Source organism: Furipterus horrens, unplaced genomic scaffold (genome assembly GCF_987537825.1).
Source record: "Furipterus horrens unplaced genomic scaffold, mFurHor1.1.pri manual_scaffold_7, whole genome shotgun sequence".
In the NCBI taxonomy this organism is placed as follows: domain Eukaryota; kingdom Metazoa; phylum Chordata; class Mammalia; order Chiroptera; family Furipteridae; genus Furipterus; species Furipterus horrens.
In genome coordinates, this window is record NW_028327177.1 from 39,763,414 (window position 1) to 39,772,114 (window position 8,701).

An 8,701-nucleotide genomic window follows, 5' to 3' on the forward strand; every position below is an offset into this window, starting at 1 on the left:
AAATCTCCCACTCTATCCTTATTACCTCACCAGAGGTAGTAACTTCTTGACTGTTCTAGTTTTAATTCTAAAGGTGGTTACCCCCAGACCAAATAGTATCCTTATTTCTGTTTTTTATATGTCAAATTTAGACTATATTAGTCAGTTTTCTAATAAAAAAGATGACTCCCACCATTCTGTCCTGCCTCTTCCATTGAGTTTGTTAATTATATTATTATTATGTTGCTTTTGGGGGTGGTTACTTATATAACTCTAAATGACATATTTAAACATCTCTTTTTATTCCATTAACGTTAGACAGAAAATATCTATTAATAACCAATGGAAGACTTCTGGTCAAGATGGCAGTGTGGGCAGACATGGCTCACCTCTTCACATAACCACAACAAAATTACAACTAAAATAGCTTTTTTTCCTGTCCTCCAGCTCCTTCATGAGCCACGTTTTTCACCTGTGGCATGAATGAGGCCATGGTGGTCTCCATTTTCTGCCAGAGTCCCCTAGTCATGGTGGCTCGGGGTTGAGTCTTTGTCCTGCCCTGCACCCAGAAGATCCAGGGGATCTCTCTCAACACATTGACATTCAATGTCAGTCATTGGCATTGCCCAGGTGAAAATCCAGGGGCAGAACAAAGAAATGTTGGTAGCCGCCTACCAGATGTTCCTGGGGAAGACTGAGGCTGAGATTGCCCAGATTGCTCTGGAGACACTGGAGGACCACCAGAGGGCTATTATGGCCCACATGACTGTGGAGGAAATCTATAAGAACAGGCAGAAATTCTCAGAGCAGGTTTTTAAAGAGGCCTCCTCAGACCTCGTGAACATGGGCATCATCAGTGTGGTCAGCTACACTCTGAAGGACATTCCCAATGATCAGGACTATTTACACTCCTTAGGAAAGGCTCGAACTGCTCAAGTCCAAAAAAGATGCTCGGTTTGGAGACACTGAGGCCAAGAGGGATGCTGGGATTCAGGAAGCCAAAGCCAAGCAGGAGAAGGTGTCTGCTCAATACCTGAGTGAAATCGAGATGGCCAAAGCACAAAGGGATGACGAGCTGAAGAAGGCTGCATAGGACATTGAGATCAGCACCCTCTGGGCACAGGCAGACCTGGCCTATCAGCTTCAGGTGGCCAAAATGAAGCAGCAGATCGAGGAGCAGAGGGTGCAAGTGCAGGTGGTGGAGCAGGCCCAACAGGTGGCAGTGCAAGAGCAGGAGATGGCCCGCTGAGAGAAGGAGCTGGAGGCCCAGTGTGTGGAAGCCTGCTGAAGCCGAGTGCTGCAAGTTAGAGTGCCTGGTAGAGGCAGTGAAGTCCAAGCTGATAATGCAGGCAGAGGCAGAAGCTGAGTCTGTGAGGATGCGGGGGCAGGCCGAGGCTTTCGCCATCAGGGCTAGGGCCTGGGCTGAGGCTGAGCAGATGGCCAAGAAGGCAGAAGCGTTCCAGCTGTACCAGGAGGCTGCTCAGCTGGACATGCTGCTGGAGAAGCTGCCCCAGGTGGCAGAGGAGATCAGTGGTCCCTTGACCTCTGCCAAAAAAATCACATGGGTGTCCAGTGGAAGTGGGGCCGTAGGGGCAGCCAAAGTGACTGGGGAAGTCCTGAACATCCTAAGCCACCTGCTGGAGAGCGTGGAAAGACTCACCAGCATCAGCATCTCCCAGGTAAACCACAAGCCTTTGCGAACAGCCTGAGCCCTTGACCTTCACAGATGCCTGGCTTCATGGTTCAGGTTGCCTGAATGGTCCCCATATTGCATGTCCTTCAAGTGGCCTCTCACAGCAAATCCTTTGACAATGGGATTTCACCCCTCATCTCTCCTTGCCAAATAGCCTGTGCTTTCCCTTAGAAAAGAAGGGTTGCTCCCCTTCCCAGACTCACACCACCAAGGCTGCCAGTCCCCCAAGGGTTCCATGCCAGCATTCTGATAACCCCACCCCACCCCAACTTAACCTCCTAATTAAACTACACTGAACCTGTTAAAAAAAAAAATTACAACTAAAATAGAGAACAACCATTACTCAGAACTATCAGAAATCAAGTTGAATGGAGTCTGATAACTATGCAATTAAAGAAACTACATCCATCCGGACTGGTAGGAGGGGCAGAGACATGGAGCAGACTGGTCCCACACCCATGTGTAGTGAATAAAAATTTGGGTGGGATAGCTCAGGAGTGAGGAGCCACAGCCCCACACCAGGCCCTTCAGCCCAGGGTTCCAATGCCAAGAAGATAATCCCTGCAACTTCTGGCTGCAAAAACCAGTGGGGATTGAGTCTGTGGAAGAAACTTCTGAAGCCCCAAGCAGTGCCTCTTAAAGAACCCACACATGGACTCACCAACCCAGACTCATTCTCTCTGAGCTCCAATACCATGGTAGTATCTTGAAAGGCACCAGTGGCATACTGGAAGAAACTGAAGTGTCTGGCATCAAGATGAACAGAGGCTATTGTCCTTTTGCTAAACCCTCCCCCTGCAGAGCCAGTAAGCTGGTGCCATATCTGAGACTCCATCAGCCTGGCTAATACTGTTTGACCTGCCTTGGAGATCCCTAGAGACTCCGCCACACCTAAGCTGCTTTTTCATATGAATGGCTGGTCTTGGCTCATGCTTCACAACTTCCTAAATCCTACCAAAAAAGTAACCAGCACCAGTAGTAGCCATCTCAGATTGCTTTATAGCTCAGGCAGCATGCCCTCAGCAAAACAGGTGGGGGCTGGTGTTGGCCTGCACCATCCAGGAAATCCCAGGGCCAGAACACCCAGTAGACAGCTACAGACCATGTCAGAGCACCACCACCCTGCTCCTGCACAGCTGGTCCTCCACAGGGGGTGGAGGTTCATGATCAGTGGCCACAGCCAGTCCTTGCAGCTGACTGGCCTTTGTAAATCTCTCCCATTGATCTTCCAACAGCAACCAAGGCTTAACTACAAGAGAAGGGTGTACTCAGCCCACATGAAGGGTGCACCTCGAGTACCCAGCTTGGGTGATAGGGGAGGTTGTGCAACTGGACATTATAAGACACCTACTATATTAGGCCACACTACCAAGACACAGAGTCAAAGCAGCTTTAACTAATTCATAGAAAAAAACACAGGGAGGCTGCTGAAACAAGGAGACAAGGAGACAAGGAAACATGGCTAAATGAAAGAACAGATCAAAACTTCAGAAAAAGAGCTAAACAAAATCTAGATAAGCAATCTATCATGCAGAGTTCGAAACATGGGTTATAAGGATGCTTAGGAAACTTAATGAGGACCTCAGCAGCATAAAAAGGATCCAGTCAGAAATAAAGGATACACTACTTGAAATAAAGAGCAATTTACAGGGAAACAACAGTAGAGTGGATGAAACTGAGAATCAAATCAATGATTTGGAACATAAGGAACCAAAAAATAACCAGTCAGAACAAGAAGAAGGAAAAAGAATCCAAAGTAATGAGGATAGTATAAGCAGCCTCTGGGACAACTTCAAGAGGTCCAACATTCACACATAGGAGGACCACAAGGAGAAGAGAAATTGCAAGAAATTGGAAATCTATTTGAAAAATAGTGAAAGAAAATTTTCCTAATTTGTCAAGGAAATAGACATGCAAGTTCAGGAAGCACAGAGAGTCCCAAACAAGATGGTTGCAAAGAAGGCTGCTCCAAGACACATCATAATTAAAATGCCAAATGTTAAAGATAAAGAGAGAATCTTAAAAGCAGCAAGAGTAAAGAAGTTAGTTACCTACAGGGGAGTTTCCATGAGACTCTCAGCTGATTTCTCAAAAGAAACTTTCCAGGCTAAAAGGGGTTGACAAGAAATATTCAGTAATGAAAAGCAGGGACTTACAGTCAAGATTGCTCTACTTAGCAAAGATATAATTTAGAATCAAAGGACATATAAAGAGCTTCCCAGGCAAGAAAAAATTAAAGGAGTTCATCATCACCAAGCCATTATTATATGAAATATTAAAGGGACTTATTTAAGAAAAAGAAGATCAAAACTATCTATGGACAATAAAATGTAAAAATACATATTTATAATCAATTGAATCTAAAAAACAAACTAAGCAAACAAGAACAGAGAGAGAATCATGGATATGGAGAACATTCTGATGGCTGCCAGATGGGAAGGGGTGTGGAGGAATGGGTGAAGGGGTGAGGGGATGAAGGAGTGCAAATAGATAGTGACAGAATAGCCATAGTGAAATAAAGTACAGTATAGGAGATGGAGTAGCCAAAGAACTTATATGCATGACCCATGGACATGAACAATGATGTGGGGATTGCCTGAGGGAGTGGGGGTGCTGGGTGGAAGGGGGAAAAAGGGGAGAAATTGGGACAACTAATAGCATATTCAATAAAATATAATTAAAAAAGAAATGTTTATTGGTCTTTTAAGACACTTTTTTTGTGGGTGGTGTAATATCTTTTTTATGTAGCAATATATAACTATACATACCTTCTAGTAAGATGATGTGATTTTTTCCTTCAGAGTAACCTCCACCTCTTTTCCTAACCCCTTTTCTTCTTTTCCAATTTCTGTCATCTATTTTAATCCTTTTAATCATTAATTCCTTACATTTTTTATGAAATTTATATTCTGCATTTTAGCTATAGTTACAAAATGTAACCACCCATGCTTAATTTGTCAGTTCTAAAGTTAGAAGTAAAAGCAGCATTTTAATTATAATTATGGAATGTAAACTAGGGACTGGCCAGTATACAGCATAGAAATGATCTGTCTAGAGGTCTCTATATCTCACCATTATAGATGGTGATGGGGGCAAAGAAAGAAATTTTTACTGACTAAAAATATCTGTGTTTATTGCTGAAGTTTTATTAATCTTGTTAGAACAGGGAAATGTTGCTGGGGGGAATGGGGAGATTATAAACTATTTAAAATCGTTTACATTTTAAGGGGAATTATCCTAATTAATTTTCCTATTTCTAGAAGATTGGCCTATCCTTACATATATAGTATATGGGTGAAAAAAAAGGCTCTTTGATAAAGCTGACAAGTCATGTGACTGAAAATAACCTCACAGTGTGATCTGATCATAATTTCCTAACTGGGCAGGTATATAATTAACCTCAGGTATATAACTTCTTTAGTAAAAAGTTTGTCTTTGCCTTAAGCAAGCCCTGTCCACTGTTGCTGTGCATGTAGGTTAACACATCTTTGAAATATTTCTTTTTCAGACCCCTCAGAAGCTTAGCTGCTCTCAAGAGAGCACATAACCATGTTAATTATCCTATTATCCCAACCCCGCCTAGTTTCCTCCCACTTTCATGTAATCTTCCTTACATTCCCTCCTTAATTTTCAAGTGATAAAAGAAACCGCAAAACTGTCATTCTCAGGAGCATTTGCGATCAGATTGGTTCAAATAAACTATTATAAAAATTCTCTACAGGTTTGGATGTTTCTTATTTCAACAATAGGAACATGGACTGTTACTGGAAGACAGAGACCAGACATTCCCAATGTGACATCAAGAACTTCTGAGAGGAAGACATCTAAGTAAAAGAAGATTTGAAGAAAGGGAAGTAAGAGGTAAGTGAAAACAAGTACTCCACTATTTTGATGTCGATTCTACCCTTTTCTCCCAGAGACTGAATCTCAGCTCTATTCTTCTTCCTACCCCTCCTTATTCTTTTACATTAAAGTGACAGATAGAGGAAAGAAGGACTCCTGGCAATAAATAACTAGCATCACTAATTTATAAGTCAATTTCCTCACACTGTCTGCTCTGTGAACCAAGTACCAACACAATGTCAATTTTCTGAACCAGTTTGTTTTACAAAGTCCAGAGATTATTAGCCTTTCGACATAACCACATGAGAACAAAGAATGAAATGAGTAGATTTTACCTGCTGAATAAGCTGGAATAATGATCTCTGATATTAATAACTTTTTGTTTGCTTTCGTAAGTCATTGTGCACTTAGCTGTAATTGAAATACTGGAATGTGGTAGCAGTTTTTCTTGTAACTCTTTAAAAAATTCTCTCCGCTTTGATAGCTTTTGTTTCTGGAAACAGGAACTTATTTGTCATTTGGACCTGAGAAATGGACCAGTCCATCATCATGGCCAGACCCCACCTGAGGAAGCGGCACCCAGGAAAAACCTCTAGCTGGAGTCTGTAAGCAAGGGGCAGCCGCTCTGATGCCCATGGCAGCTGGCTTTGGGTTTATCAAACATACACACCAGATGAGATTTCTAAGGTTATTTTCAGCTTTGACATTTTATTGTGTGACAGACCATGTGTAGGTTTTGATGTTAATCAAGAGACAGTGCAGACAGTTTTGGTCCATTAAAAAAAAAAAAAACTCTTCACCTGATAGTCACACCTCATTAGTGGGGGCAGAAGAGAGGCATGACAGCTGCTTGTCCTCTGTATTCCTGTCTACATCACATGTGTATCATCTCTTCTGGCTCTTCCCTCTATTAGACTGTGGCTGCTTGGGAACAGGGCTGTGTCTTTTTGAACTTGCTCTTCCTGGTGCAGAGAATGGTACCGTACGTGTGCAGTGGTTCTTACTAAACATCTGAGCTACTGAGCTGCGTAATTCTACCTGACCTTCAACTTTACCTAAAACAATAACCTTAAGGTAATTTGCCTTCCTTTTTTTCTTTTTTTCATATTTGGGAAAACCTGTTTCTCCATGTATTCTTATGCTATTTTATCTTATTAATAAAAAATAGCTTTATGTTGATAGGAAATTACCAGTTTATTTCTTTTTTTCAAAATGAGATATTAACTTTCCTTGATACTGTCCTTGAGTAAGAGGGAGATTAGGGTTGCTGGGTAAATTGCAGGATGTCCATTAAAAAAATTTTAGATGAACAATGAATACATTATTATGTATGTCCCAACTGTTTTTTCTTTTTTTTTTTACCTGAAATTTTAATATAACTAGGTATCCTCAATTTTTTGTCTTTTTTCTGAATCTTGCAACTTCAGGCATTCCTCCTGGTCAATCTAATATTCTATCTCAAAGGCCCTCACTCTTAGATTCTAAAGAACCTAATGGAGAGGTAGTATTTTTGATGTCAGGATCTGACTCAGAAGATATGATCTATGATGTTAGTTCTCTCTTCCCATGGAATCAACTAAATTACAACCAGAGACCAAAATATATACAGCTGAAAGTGAGGAAATTCTATACTTTCTCATGTTTACTGGGGACATAAAGGGAGACTAGGAAGCACAATTTTTTTTTCTAAGTTCTTCTTCAGTTCTCCAAGGTATACATTATGACTAATAAGAATTTCTATTCCCCTCCCCCCGTATCACTTTTCTGGGTTTATTGCTGACCCTAAAACTTGGATACTGCACAGAATGCCTGTGAGTCCAGACAAAGTATGGGAAGTGAGCCCTTGACAGTGGGTTTCGCAGCCACATATTAAACATGTCCCTGCATTTCACAGTAGCATTCACCCGCTAGGACCGCATTTAGCATCTGAGCAGGAACAAGGATACTTAGGATTCTGACACCAATTCTAATGTGTTTTCCAGCACCGTCAAGCCATTCTCTGATACCAGCAGGGTGTCCTGCAGTTCAATTAAATTCTAATACCATTTGGAGAGATCATTGGCTCCCACAGTTTAAGGGCTCAGTTCCACAAGACCCCCGCACCCCTTCAGATGCCAGCGCAAGTCTAGCTATAGACTGGAAGTTTTAAAGACCTCTTCCTTGGGTTTGATTTAATTTGGAAGAGCAACTCACAGAACTCAGAGAAACACTTTACCTAATAGCTTACCTGTTTATTTTAAAAGGATGTATTACTCAGAAATAGTCAAGTGCAAGAGATGCCTAGAGCATTCTATATGGAAATGGTGCAGAGTTCCCTGCCCTCTCCAAGACCCCATTCTCCCAGCACATCTGCTCATTCACCAACCTGGAAGCTCTCTGAACCCCATCCTTTGGGGTTTTAAGGAGGGAGGCTTCATTACATAGGCATGATTGGTTAAGTCATTGGCTGTTGGAGATTGATTCAACTGCTAGCTCCTCTTACTGAAAGTTCCAACTCTTCAATCACAGACTGGCTCTTTTGGCACCTACACATCCTGAGATGTTTTCCAAAGGCCATCTCATGAACATAACAAAAGACACCTTTATTCTCTCATCACTTCGGAAACAGGAAACAGGATTTTAGGGACTCTAGGCCAGAAACAGCATGAAGAAAAAATACATATATTTCCTTCTGTGAATCACAGTATCACAATACTGGTTCCTCTTTCTCTGCCCTCACCCTTCCCTGTTGCCAGAGACAGCTCTGAAGCCATCACACTCCTAGTTCACCTGGTAGAAATCAGGCCAGCCAGCATCCTTTTGGTTCCTATTGCACGATCACATCACCAGGTGAGTTCACTTGTCCTCCCCGGGGGTTCATGCTTTGGAGATGACTGCTGTCCACAGATGTTGGGGAAGGGTGCTCAGACAGAGCTCAGGCTATGGAGGGGTGGCGGTGCCCATCTTTCCCCTGACTCCCACTTGTAAAAGACCACAGATTAATTCTTGCTATGTATTTTGGAGTCATTTTCCAATGGCATGTGGGTTGGGAGGGAATGGGCCTGGGAGTTAGGCCGAAATACTATGTATTTATCTTTTAGGTAGGGGATTTTAACTTTTTTTTCTAAATTTATTATTTGGTGGTAGAGATAATGCCAACAGTATATATGAAAAGCCAGTTTTTTTAGTGATCATTGCTTTAACATA

At 42.1% G+C, this 8,701-nt stretch overlaps 1 pseudogene; it reads left to right on the forward strand.

Annotated features, from left to right (window-relative positions):
* The first annotated feature begins 449 nt into the window (after positions 1-449).
* On the forward strand, positions 450-1,764 carry LOC150004328 (flotillin-1 pseudogene; annotated as a pseudogene).
* Positions 1,765-8,701: the final 6,937 nt, after the last annotated feature.